Below are 13,365 nucleotides of genomic sequence, written 5' to 3' on the forward strand. Positions count from 1 at the left end.
TTGTGGAGATGTAATATAAAGAAATGGGCATGCATTAACTTTATGACAATGCTTATCCCTGAGGACATTTGGAACTTAAGGGACTTTCCTATCCGCAATGCTGTATTTCATTAAAAGCATCTGATGAAGTCATATCAAAATATTAATATGTATTAAAGCTGGAGAGTGAAAAATGTGGACTTCTGTTATATATCTTTTGTTCTTATTTGTATGCTGGAAATATCTCTTAAATTAAAAAGAAAAATAATTACTGTAGCTAGGATATGATTGTCAGCAGAGAGAAGTGTCATGGTGATATTAAATGACACAAAAGAACTGGCTAAGAACAAGACAATGAGTTGCCCTTACAAGCTATAAAAAAATGAGCCATGAAAGGGAACAAACCAACCTCACTGGCTGAGCAGTCTGAAAGCAAAAATGTGGGGACTCAACTCTCTGATTTAGAGAAACTTAATAGTGAATAAAACCCTCAAAATATAAAGTCCATCTTTTCATGACTTTGAATAATACCTTGTGGTCATTTAAGAGATGATTGTTAGGAGTTTTATGATATAACAATGACCATGCCTTCCGCATTGTGAAAGTGTTCACATATAATGGAAATAAAACAGAAGGGAGGATGGGAAGAAGGAATAAAGAGGGAGAATAAGAGAAACAAGGAATGGAGCGGGGGAGGGTCTGTGCTGGGAGTCAGGTAACTGAGCTCCCATCTGTTAGCTCTGTCACTACATCTGTCTTGAGCAAGTAACTTCAGCTTGGTGAGTCTCAGTTTCTTCCTCCCTAATAAGAGGACAACGACCTAGATTCCAACTTTATATTCTGTGATCCTTGAAATATCCATTCAGGTTCACATTTGGAAAAGAGGTATTACCCTGGGATAAAACCCTCATCTTCTGTCTGATCCAGTGAACAAAGTGCTAGAATAAAAAGTTACGGTCACAATTCAGCATGAAGGTCAAAGCTATACATCATTCATCAGGGCAGCTGCTAGGCAAGGGTAGGTGGGGTGGGAAGTGACTGAAGGTAACCTAGGGAAACTTCTGGGTTTCAGACTTCCATTTATGATGAGCAGGATCCAATGGCCACACCCTCAGTCAGGAAGGCCTAAAAGACAACTGCGAGGAGAAGCAAAGATTTATGCCCACCTCCAATTTTCAGAATCCCAGAGCAACACAGGAAACAGGAAACTCTGGTACAGTCAAACCTTTAACTTGCCCCCAAGTTTGTGTGAAACAGGTTTAGATTACAGGATGTAGGACAAAGTCTCACCAGAGTGGTTTCTAGAATACCAATTCTGTGCTAACCACTACACTAACATCAAGAAAGAAATATAGAGGGCAGCCCCGGTGGCTCAGCGGTTTAGCGCAGCCTTCAGCCCAGGCATGATCCTGGAGACCCAGGATCGAGTCCCACAGCGGGCTCCCTGCATGGAGCCTGCTCCTCCCTCTGCCTGTGTCTCTGCCTCTCTCTCTCTCTCTCTCTCTCTCTCTCTCATGAATAAATAAATAAAATCTTTAAAAAAAAAAGAAATATAGAAAGACACAGAGGAAAACAAGGGCAAGAGGGAGCGAGGGAGGGAGGGAAGGATGGAAGGAAGGAAGGAAGGAAGGAAGGAAGAAAGGAAGGAAGGAAGGAAGGAAGGAAGGAAGGAAGGACGGACGGCTTCAGCTGTTCCCTTCCCATGACCCATCCCATGTCACCCACCAGGCAGTGTGTCAGCCCCTCCCTACAGAAGCCATAACAACTTCTAACATTCCCCTCCAGTCTCAGCTCTTTGCCTTTGAAGTGGGATTGGGTCACATCAAGCCATTTTCCCTGCAGCTACCCACAAGAAGTCATAGAGGAAATAAAACTTGGAGAGGTGAAGGTAGCACGTGGGACCTGTGATCTGAAGAAGCTCCCTTGAGAAGCAGAATGTCACAGGTTTAAAATAATTTTGCTTCAGAATTACAGATCGATACTCTCAAGTGAAAGTTTTCCAAACAATCCAACTATCTCTACATTTGATATGATGTCATCACAAATCAAGATCTTTCCATTAAAGTGTCAAGACTCAGATTTATACAACAGACATAAAAATAAAAGCTAAACACAGAGGCAAAGACTGTTAATGGAAGTTATGTACATGCATTAAGGGGAAAATGTACCTCTGAGTGTTGTTTGTGTAAAAGGCTATTTGTAAGTTTGAGCTTGCATTTCCTTAGACATTATTTGAAAGTGTCTCTATTACTGATGTGCTAGAAATATTTCTCACATTTTAATTATGCTGTGGAACATGCTGATTCCAATCAACACATTGAAGACAGTTTTAAAGTCCATGAGCAAGAAAAAATCCTCATTCATACAGAATCCAGGCTTTATGTGTACAGATATTAACATATATTTAGTACCTACCATGTGCTTTACTAAACACAGGTCCTGTTAAGCACAAGTATTTAGATACTAATCCCTCTCTTCTGCATGAATAATGAAGTTTCCCTTTTGTCCCCTCAAGTTAACATGAGGATAATATTTTCCATGTGGCAGAGAGCAACCAGGGGTCAGCATGGGAAGGCAAGCAGAGGCCAGACTGCAAAAGATCTTGTGTGTCAGACCATCATCTCAAAAGCTATAAAAACCATAGAAATTATTCATCTCAGGAGGTATGTGATCAGATGTTCATTTTTCTAAAGGTCATTCTGGCCAAGGTGGCAAGAACAAGGTACATGTAGGAACAAGGAGATGGTTTCAGGGTCTGTATGGTAATAAAGGGCTTGAGTGTGGATGAAGTGTGAACAGATCCATTGTCATAATTTGGTAATCAAGTGAGTTGGAGGTCAAGGACTGAAGGCAAAGATAACTCATTGTTCCCAGGCTTCGGCCACCAGAAAAGAAATGGTACCACTGGCTGAAAGAGAAAACAGAAGAAGCAGGTTTGCAAGGAGAAGAGAGTAAGACAGTGAATTCAGGTTTTTTTTGTTTTGTTTTTTTTTTTTGTGAATTCAGTTCTAAACATGTCTGAGGTAGCTGTGGGCCGTCCTTGTAGAAATGTGTAGAGAACCCAAGGAAAGCTGCTGAGAGCTCAGAAAAGATATATAGGAAATACTTGAGGCTTTGGGTGTAGATGATCCTCTGCAAGAAGAGTCTCTCTGATGGAAGAGATTGATAATGATAATACCCAACACTTAAAGAGTGCTTCCTATGTGCCAGGCTCCGGTCTAAATCCTTTACATATATTAATTGATATTTTCACAGAAACCCAATGAGGTAGGTAGGCATTTATCACTAACTCCCTTTTGTGGCTTGTGAGGCTATATGGCACAGTTAATATAAGCAACTTGCCCAAGGTCACACGTAGCTAATCGGTACCAGCTAGGATATGAGCCCAGACAGATTGTCTCCAGCATGGACTCTTATTAATCTCTAAATGATACAGTCTCCCTAAGACAGGATGGAGACAGAGGCACCCTGGACAGCAATGATGTGAAAGGAAGGAAAGGACCATTTGAAGAATATTGAGAATGGGAAGCTAAAAAAGAGGGAGTGGGGGGATCCCTGGGTGGCGCAGCGGTTTGGCGCCTGCCTTTGGCCCAGGGCACGATCCTGGAGACCCGGGATCGAATCCCACATCGGGCTTCCGGTGCATGGAGCCTGCTTCTCCCTCTGCCTATGTCTCTGCCTCTCTCTCTTTCTCTCTCTGTGACTATCATAAATAAATAAAAATTAAAAAAAAAAAAAAGAGGGAGTGGGAAGGCCAACGGAAGAAATAGTTTTAAGAATTAGAGAGGGGTCAGGGTCAGGGGTGCCTGGCTAGTGCAGTCAGTTGAGCAGCCAACTCTTTGGGCTCAGGCGATGATCTCAGGATCCTGAGATCAAGCCCCAGGTGGGGTTCCATGGTCACTGTGGCATCTGCTTGGGTTTCTCTCTGTTTCCCTCTGCCCCTTCCCCCATGCTCATGTGCCCACACACCCATGTGCTCGCTCTCTCTCTCGCTCTCTCTCTCTCAAATAAAAAAAATAAATCTTAAAAAAAAAAAAGAATTATGGAAGGTCAGGAATGTCAAACACTGAAAATATTATACCCTATCATTTGTAAACACACAGGAGGAGAAAAGAAAATTCTCTAAAAAGAGTCAAAATAAAACTTAGAAGCAATCTAGTAATAATATTACAAACATTTATGTTGAAATTATAAACAGCTTCTGTCCCTAGTGACCACATAAACATGAGGCTGTTGGGCAACAAGTATGAATTTCAAAGTACAAATATATGTTATTCAAAATAAAGTTTCCTTCTGTTCCTCTTCTGTACAGTTATCTGGAGTTCAGCCTTTCCTATTGGTAGGTAAGGGCCACTGAAACCCAAAATGATTCATCCTGCTGGAACATCGCGCCCAAAGGAGACCGTGAGATCAGTGAGGGCACTTCCCAGCAAGGGTATTAAACCCAATTTGGCCAGCACTAACTCCCCACTGTCACTGCCAAAGAAATGAAAAGAGGAGGCAGAGAGAAAGCAGCTTTGCTAGCCGTCCTTGAAAGAGCCACAATCAGATCAAAAACAAACAAAAATCCTTAAAGCCTTTAGATACGCTCACTGAAGCCGTTGATGTGTCATAAACCTTGACATATCATGCATATTCCAAGAGTCTGCAAATAACTGAGCATCCCAAATCTAATCTCTCATCCCCAAAAGAAAACAGTAAAGCCAAAGGATAGAAAGACTATCTTTTTCTCATTTTCAATTGGGGAAATACACTAAAATATCCTGCTCTAAAAAGTTTGAAGTTGGTTATCTCATTAGCTCCATTCTCTCCTTCAGTGGCAGTATATCTCCCTCTTGTGGATTTCTGGGATATTTCCACCTAGGAGAGTCCTTGCCAACTTCTACTTCTGGGTTGAATTGCATAATGATAAGCATAAATAAAAGATGAGATATTCACTGTACCCTCCTATTAACTGAAGTACTAGCTCAGAATACACACCCTAGCAACTCACATCCATTCATTCTTCTTCTGGAAATGAAGTAGCTGTTAAAAAAAAAAAAAAAAAAAAAACCTGATCATGTATCAAATATTTATTGAGCTATTATGAAAAGCAGGGACACAGGGCACTTGAAAACACAGAGCTTGTTTCAGCAAAAATTTACAACCTAAAAGAGAAGACCAAACAGCCCATTAAAACTGTGTGTCAGTGGCTCTGATGGTAAAAACTAAAAATAAAATAAATAAAATTAAAGGAAAACAACAACAACTTGGACAAGGAAAGCTGCCCAGGTCAAAATCCCCACCTGAGACTAGTAGTGCCAAACACCTAGATTCTAAAAGACTCTAAGTCCGGGGTGAAGAATGCTGAAGTCCTGTGGCTATGGAAGTGATATTTTCCCTTATACACATAAAAAGTCAATATAGAATTTAAATCTCATCATCCTGTACAGAGCTATGCCTCCAGACAGAAACACCACTGAGTTCTTGTACTACTACCTTAAATTCTTTTCAGTATCTAGGTCTACTCTTCCTTTATTTTCTCCTATTTCTGGAAAGTATCACTCCCTTCCAAGGGTAATTTACACGTTTCTTAGCTTCATCCTCCTCTGTGGGCTGCTTTTCCTCTACCTACAATTTTGCTTAGGTCTCTTTCATCCCCTCCTCTGACACTTCTTTGAACTATGAAGTCCACTAGAATTATTCCCATTCGAATAAATTAAGTTCTACTGTGTTTCATTCATTCACTAAGGAATCCTCAGCACCAACAATAATGACTGTTACATAGTAGATACGAATAATATTTTTTCATTATTGTCTATGAATGTCTTATTTGAAATATAAGTCATACCATAAAACAGACCCTTTTAAAGACACGCGTGGGTTGTGAGTATATCCACTAAGTTGAAAGACAGTGATACAGTCAGTCATCACCACGATCAATGCTTGCTTATTTTTTCTTTTCCCCCCTTTTTTCAGCTTTACTGAGGTATAATTGACATATAAAATTTATAATATACTTAAAGTATACAATGTGATAATTTGATATACACACAGATTATAAAAGGATTCCCATCACCGGGATAATTAACACATTCATCATTTCACATATTTCTTTTTTTCTTCATGAGAAAAGTTCCACTCTCAGCAAATTTCAATTCTGCGATACAGTATTATCAACTATAGTCAGCATTATACATTAGATCCTCAGACTTTATTTCTCTTCTAACTGCAAACTTAAACCTTTTACCAACTTCTTGCCACAGCCAAGACCAGAGTCAAGGACCTTATGCTTTCTTCTGGGAGTTTCATGGTTCCAGGTCTTATATTCAACTCTTTAATCCACTTGAGTTTATTTTTGTGTATGGTAGAAGACAGAGGTCTAGTGTCATTCTTTTGCACTTGGATATCCAATTTTTCCAATACCATTTTGTGAACGGAATATCCTTTCCCTATTTTATATTCTTGGCTCCTTTGTCAAAATTAATTGACTTTAGGGCATGTGGGTGACTTCATCAGTTGAGTGTCAGACTCTTGGTTTCAGCTCAGGTCATGATCTCATGGGTCTTGGAATCAGGCTCCATGTTCAACACAGAGTCTGCGTGAAAGACTCGCACCCTCTGCCCCTCCTCCCACTCTCACAGGCACTCTCAAAAAAAATTAATATATCTTTTAAAAATTAATTGATACGTGAGGTTTATTTCTGGACTTTCTATTCTATTCCACTGATCTATGTGTCTGTTTTTATACCAGTACCATACTGTTTTGGATACTAAAGTTTCGTAATCTAGTTTAAAAAGAGGAAGTATGATGCCACTAGCTTTGTTCTTCTTTCTCAAGATTGCTTTGACCATTCAGGCTTTTTTGTAGTTCCATACAAATTTTAGGATTATTATTATCTGTGAAAAATGCCACAGTAATTTTTATAGGGATTGAATCTTAGATTGCTTTGGACATTTCAACATTAATTCTAAATCAGAATTAGATTTTGGATAAAAAAAGGAAAAATGGTGTCAAATATAAAATAATCAGTTTGTGTTACTCTAAAGTATATTTCCAGATGAGATTAGCATTTGTATCAGTGGCAGATTCAGTAGATTGAGCCTCCCAATATGGATGGTTATTATCCAATCTGTTGAGGGCCTGAATAGAATAAAAAGCAGAGGATTGGAATTACACTACTGACTTTCCTGGGCAACCAGTTTATGGCGGGCAGATAGTGGAACTTATCATCTTGTATAATTGCATGAGCCAATTTCTCATAATAAATAAATAAATGAAAAAATAAATAAATAAATAAATAAATAAATAAATAAATAAATAAATAAATGTAAACATATATATTCTGTTTCTCTAGAAACCCTAATACACACAGGTTTAGGAAAAACTAGGTAATCTCAATGATAATTTTCCTATCATTGATAACTCTTCTATCTCATTCAACTAGGTAATCTTTTGGCTGGAATAGAAAATGCATAGTTAATTAGAAAATCCTACAGATTTTGTGGGGCACTTGGGTGGCTGAGTCAGTTAAGCGTCTGACTTTGGATCATGATCTCATGGTTCTTCAGATGAAGCCCTGCATTGGGCTCTGCACTCAGCGGAGAGTCAGCTTGAAGATTCTCTCCCTCTGCCCCTCCCCCTACTTGCTTGTTTGTTCTCTCTCAAAATAAATCTTTAAAAAAGAAGAAGAAGAAAATCCTACAGAATTTGTGATATTAAACTTCATTCCCTTAAGCATATAAACTATGTGAATTACCAAAGAAGGTAGATTTTAATTTGCTACAAAATTCTAAAAATTATGTGTGAGCTCCCTGATAATTTAAAAACAATTGAGATGCGTGAAGTGGATTTATATCAAATAAAGCCATGACATAATTTTGCTATCTAATAGAAAATATGTTACACACTATAATCAACTAACATTTTCACCTGAAAAATAAAATTCCACAAAACAACCTATCCCCCTTTCAACATACAATTTGTTATTGCTATGGTCTGAATCTGAGGTCCCCTCAAAATTCATGCACTGGAATCCTAATGCCCTAAGTGACACCATTAGGAAGTAGGACCTTTGAGAGGTAATTAGGTTATGGGGGTGGAGCCCTCATGAATGAAATTAATAATCTTATTTTAATAAATGATCCCAGAGAGCTCCCTTGCCCCTTCCACCATGTGAGGACACACCAAGAATTCTGCAAACTGATAGAAGGCCCTCTAATGCTGGCATCCTACTATGGAACTTCTAGCTTCCAGAACCTCGAGCAATCAATTTCTATTGTTTATAAGCTACTCAGTCTGTGGTATTTTGTTACAGAAAATTAAATGGACTGAGACAGTTGTGTTCTCTTCTCTTTCTAGTAGACATTTCATCTCCATTTGATGTCTAGAAGAACTAAAAATTGGATGTGGTTTTCCTCAGGAAAGACAAAGGAAGAAATGAATGAGGTATTTCCAACCTCTACCTCAAGACTCCAAAATAAAGGATGCTGCTGATGAACTGAAATGTAGCTCATTTTTAAATACAAAAGAGTGGTGCTTCTCATCTCATGAAGGTATAATTATTCAAGAATCCCATCCTGGAGGAGCACAAGTACAAAAAAGCACACAGTTTATTATCTTTTCATGCATTGGCTTCTCTAGAATGTGGGATTCCCAAAGGGATTTATACTATCTCCTGACAACCCCTAAGCAGAAAATTAATAAAGAAGGTAAAAGAAAATTTGCTCTAGAGATTCAGAGCTGATTAACTTAAGCCTTGCCCGTCCGTCACTCTCTGGAAGCCAATTAAGTAAAGTACTCAAATGCAACACTTTAACATCATAAATTAAAGTTGGCAAAAAGTTAAATCCTACCATAAAATTAACCATTGTAAGTGAAGTAGTTGTGAAAATGTACCTTTTAAAAATAAAGTATATTTATGTCCTAATTGCTAAGCAAATACAGGAAATTTTTATTGTGAAACAGCCAAAATGACCTCATCAATCTTTTCTAGTTTTCCATTGGGGGAAAGAGGATCTTTGCAGTATGAGGGATGTGAAATTAATCTCCTTCCAGGGTATTATTCTACAGGATCTTATGAAAAAAAAAAAAAACACGTACAGTATCTTAAAAATAAAGATGGAAAACTTACCAGATTACTTTTTCTCCCTTGTAAACTGTTAAAGTTGACACAGAGCAGCAAGATGGTCAGAAACAGAAGGAAGGGGATTCATGGTCCTGATTTATTGTTTTCTCTCTAATTTATTTGTAGATAGTGTCACCTGCAATCGTATCTCCACACAACAAGTAAAGAAATGAATAGACTAATAGATTAGATAAACTAGTCCTGTAATGCTGTCTTGTATGCATGCCCTCAATACATTTTGCTTTGGTTTTTTTAACTCAGTTATCAAACACCTGGCTACTGAACCATGACTTTATGACATTATCCACCCCAGCTGCATGTACTGCACTTCCTTTTCTGTTACTATAGGTGAATTTTCCATGCTTCCATCCAAAGCCAACTCCTCTACTTGAGCACTGGATCCCATAATTTCTCAAGTAAATGCTATTGCTTTAGAAATTCTCCTCTCTTTCATGATTTTTTTCATCTCTACTACATCATTCTGTTAAGCATAAAATCACCAATTCACCAATACTTCTATTGTCAAGTTCACGTCCCTTTTGCTAAATTAGGTCTCAGTCTTCCAAATAAATGACATGTCTGCAATATCTGACTTAGTCAGATATTGACTTGATCACATCCTCCTCCTTGAAAGACTTCATTCACTTGGGTTCCAGGATACCCCACTCTCCTGGTTTCTCCCCTACCAATGGAACACTTCAGTTTCCTTTGCTGGTTCCTCCTCCCCTTTTTGATAACAGCACTGGAGGGCCCTAAAGCTCCATCTCTGGATCTCTTCTCTATATGTACTTATTTTCTGGATGATCTATCAGTCTTCAGGCTGATGACTCCTAGATTTATATTTTCAGCCAGACCTCTCCCATAAACTCCACAGTTAATTGCATTATCTAACTGCATTCATCATACCCTGCTTTAATAATGCTATGTAACAAATACCTCAAAAATTTCACTGTCCTATTATGATGCATTTCTTGCCCATTTATCTGCAGGTCTGCCAAGGCATCTCTGCTTCAGGCTACAGGATCAGTTCTGGCATATTACACATATCTCATTCTGGGAATAACAGCTCCTCAAGGGCATGCTCTTTGCATGGCAGAGAGAGAACTCTTCAAAGGGATTGCCACATTATTTGCCATGCCATTGGTAGCCTCAGCTTAACTGGCATACTATTATTTTCACCCACATTTAACTGGTGAAAGAAAGTCAGATGGCCAAGTCCAGCATGAGAGAAGTATACTCCACCCCATGGAAGCCATGACAAGGATTGAGAGGTAAGGACAAATTGTGAACAAATAATATAATCTACTGCACCAAACCCCTATTCAACATCTTCCAAAAAACATCTCAAATAAAAATCTCCCAACTTCTGATGGAAAAAATTGATTTGACCTTCTAAACCTGTTTCTCTCACAATTTTCCCCATATCTAAAAAAAAATAAAAAATAAAAAAAAAGTATGATCATTTCAGTTGCTTCAAAGTCATCACTGACTTTTTAGAAGTCATCACTGACTTTCTTTCATACACCACATCCAATCCTATTACCTTTCAAATATGTCCAGAATCTCACCTCATCAACTCTATTGCAATCACCTTGGTTCAAGTCACCATTATCTCTTTAAAGGAGTATAATAATAGCCCCCTAACCAGTCTCCAAAGTTCCTCCTTCCCCTATAGGGTATTCTCAATATGACAGCCAGAATGAGCCTTTAAATGTGAGTTAATTGGGGTGCCTGGGGAGCTTAGCCAGTTAAGCATCTCACTCTGGATTTCAGTTCAGGTCATGATCTCAGGGTCCTGGGATCTGGCCCTGCATCTAGCCCCTTTATCAGGCTCTGTGCTCAGAGGGGAGTTTGCTTGAGGATTTCTCTCCCTCTACTCCTCTCTCTATGCGCATATGTGCATGCTCTCTCTCTCAAATAAGTCTTAAAAAAAAAAAAAAGCTGTACTGTGTCACTCTTCTACTTAACCCACCATCCATCTCCCTTACCACTCTGACATCATCTACTATTCTCCCCTTCATTCCATTCCTACTACTCTATCTCCTTATCATTGCACACAACAGATATATTCTTGCCCAGTGACCTGATACTTGCTCTTATCTCTGCCTAGAAAACTTCTCCTGATACCTGTATGGCTCTCTCCTTTGCCTTTTTTCAAGACTTTATTCACATGTCACCATTTCAGGGAAGCCTCCTTGAAAACTCCAATTGCACAGTAAAAGGAAGTACTATGAGAACACAGTGGTGGGAACCAGAGGCTCAGCAACCCAAAGTATGAGTCAATGTATAAAGGACCTGGATAGTAGGAAGGTGCCGAAGAAGAGCTGTGGAACATTATGCTTTGTCATATACAGTCCTGAAATTCATATGGTCACTCCCTCAGTCTGTAAGAAATGAGTACTTCCTTGATTCATTGATGTTGATGATGTTCATTCATTGATGGAAGGCCACATGACTACCACTGGCCAGTGGACTATGCAAAGGGGTACCATACAAGCAAAAGCTTTAAATCTGCTATAGTGATTTAGCATGACCAATCATGTTTTTATCAACTGCCTTGAAAAGAACATGGAGTTGCTTCTGGTCCCTGAATGGACAGTATGAGGTCAAACCTAAACCAATCCACAAGCCATATCCAAGCCCAAGAAACCCAGCAGGGCCCAGCAAGTCAGATCCAACCCACAAGCCCACTAGAAAGCAAGCCACTATTGTTGAAAGCCATTAGATTTGGGGGGCTATTTCAAGGATTTTATTTATTTATTTGAGAGAGAGTGAGAGAAAGAGCAGGACCAGGGGAGGGTTAGAGGAAGAAGCAAACTCCCCTGCTGAGCAAGGAGCCCAATGCAGGGCTGGATCCCAGAACCCAGGATCATGGCCTGAGCTAAAGGCAGACACTTAACCAACTGAACTGCCCAGGTGCCCATGAGAGGTTGGTTGTTATGTAGCATTACTACAACGAAAACCTGAAAGTATTTTCATACACCACATCAGTACCATCTAGAAAAATTGCTATAACACTTTCTCCATTTTTTTCCACCACATCTCACAGAGTTTTATCCTTTCTCTAGTACCCAACTACCACTATCACTTTTCTTCTTCAGTGCTAACCTCTTGAAGCAACTGTCAATGCATATTTGTTTTCTACTCATTTCCCAACACGGTGTAACTTTTCGAATCAGGTTTACATCTTGACATCATAGAGATGTCACTCATTCCTATACCAAAGGGGCAGATATGACACAGAGCTGGAGCAGTAGGAGTCATAGCATCAATAAGTGACAAGCAAAGTGTTGGGTTGAATTGGATAAGAAAATGTAAAGCAATTTGAGAAGCACTAAATTTTTAATCTACTGAGTATTTAATCCTATCCCCACCCTTTCAATCTGCATATTAAAAATTAAAATAGCTTATCTGCTAAATGAGGAATCAATCTTAGTTTTCTCAAAAACTAATTTGGTGATTTTATGCGATGACACTTCAATTTCTGGATCCTGGTATTTTCATTCTTAAATTTAAAAAGCTAAACTGCATAGTTTTTAAGCAGAAATTTCTGGGAATTTTTCAAAATTCAGAATCATTGGAGCCTCCTCTTCCTCCATCCAACTCTGCTACAACCCCTTAGAGTAGAGAGGGATTTTGGCAATCTGAAATGCTCAGCATTGATTTCTTATCTTCTCAGCCCTGTGGCACATCCCTGACGCACATGCACACTGGTCATTCAGGACCACTGAGGCAGATATTGTCCAATGTTCCTTTAAATATTTAGTGGGTATGTTTAACTCCTACAGATTGTGATTTGAACACTAACTGAAATAATGTTTTGTACCTCTAAAGCAATCTATTCTATCTAATGAATATGATTCTTTTTTCCTTTTAGAATATCCATCAAAGCACAAAATGTTAATGCTCTTCATATTAATTTACCCTCCCACACCCTCAAAATACCATATATACAAGTGCTTTTATGTCAAGCCAAAAACTGCAGTAACATATATTAATTTCTTCATATAACCCAAAGCATGGAGGCTAAGAAGAATTCAAAAACTAGTGTGAGTTGGGAATTGTGTATTTTAGATATACATTTTTCCCATGACATTAACATTTGAAAGCATTATAATAATCGAATGTTTTCTTCTTTTCATTATCTCCCTATTCTGAAAAATGATTATATAATTTTAACTTAATTTGGTATTTTAGGATAGGAATGCATTTTTTTCATACTTTTCTTTAGCCATTTCGATGTGAATTCACATACATACACATGTACCCACCTTCTAAAA

The 13,365-nt window shown here is 38.6% G+C and overlaps 2 long non-coding RNA genes across 3 annotated transcripts in view; one reads left to right on the forward strand and one right to left on the reverse strand.

The window, feature by feature from the left end:
• LOC140608663 (uncharacterized) overlaps positions 1–10,634 on the forward strand; it is a 32,148-nt gene extending 21,514 nt beyond the window's left edge. Inside the window, exons 5-7 of the long non-coding RNA XR_012010636.1 lie at positions 2,495–2,642; positions 8,320–8,513; positions 10,075–10,634. This is a non-coding gene — a long non-coding RNA (uncharacterized lncRNA). The remainder of the gene's footprint in view (positions 1–2,494; positions 2,643–8,319; positions 8,514–10,074) is intronic.
• The window catches only part of LOC140608665 (uncharacterized), a 306,107-nt gene that overhangs the window by 228,164 nt on the left and 64,578 nt on the right, over positions 1–13,365 (reverse strand). The gene's annotated exons all lie outside the window — the stretch shown is intronic.

Source organism: Canis lupus, chromosome 18 (assembly GCF_048164855.1).
Source record: "Canis lupus baileyi chromosome 18, mCanLup2.hap1, whole genome shotgun sequence".
NCBI classification, from domain to species: Eukaryota; Metazoa; Chordata; class Mammalia; order Carnivora; family Canidae; genus Canis; species Canis lupus.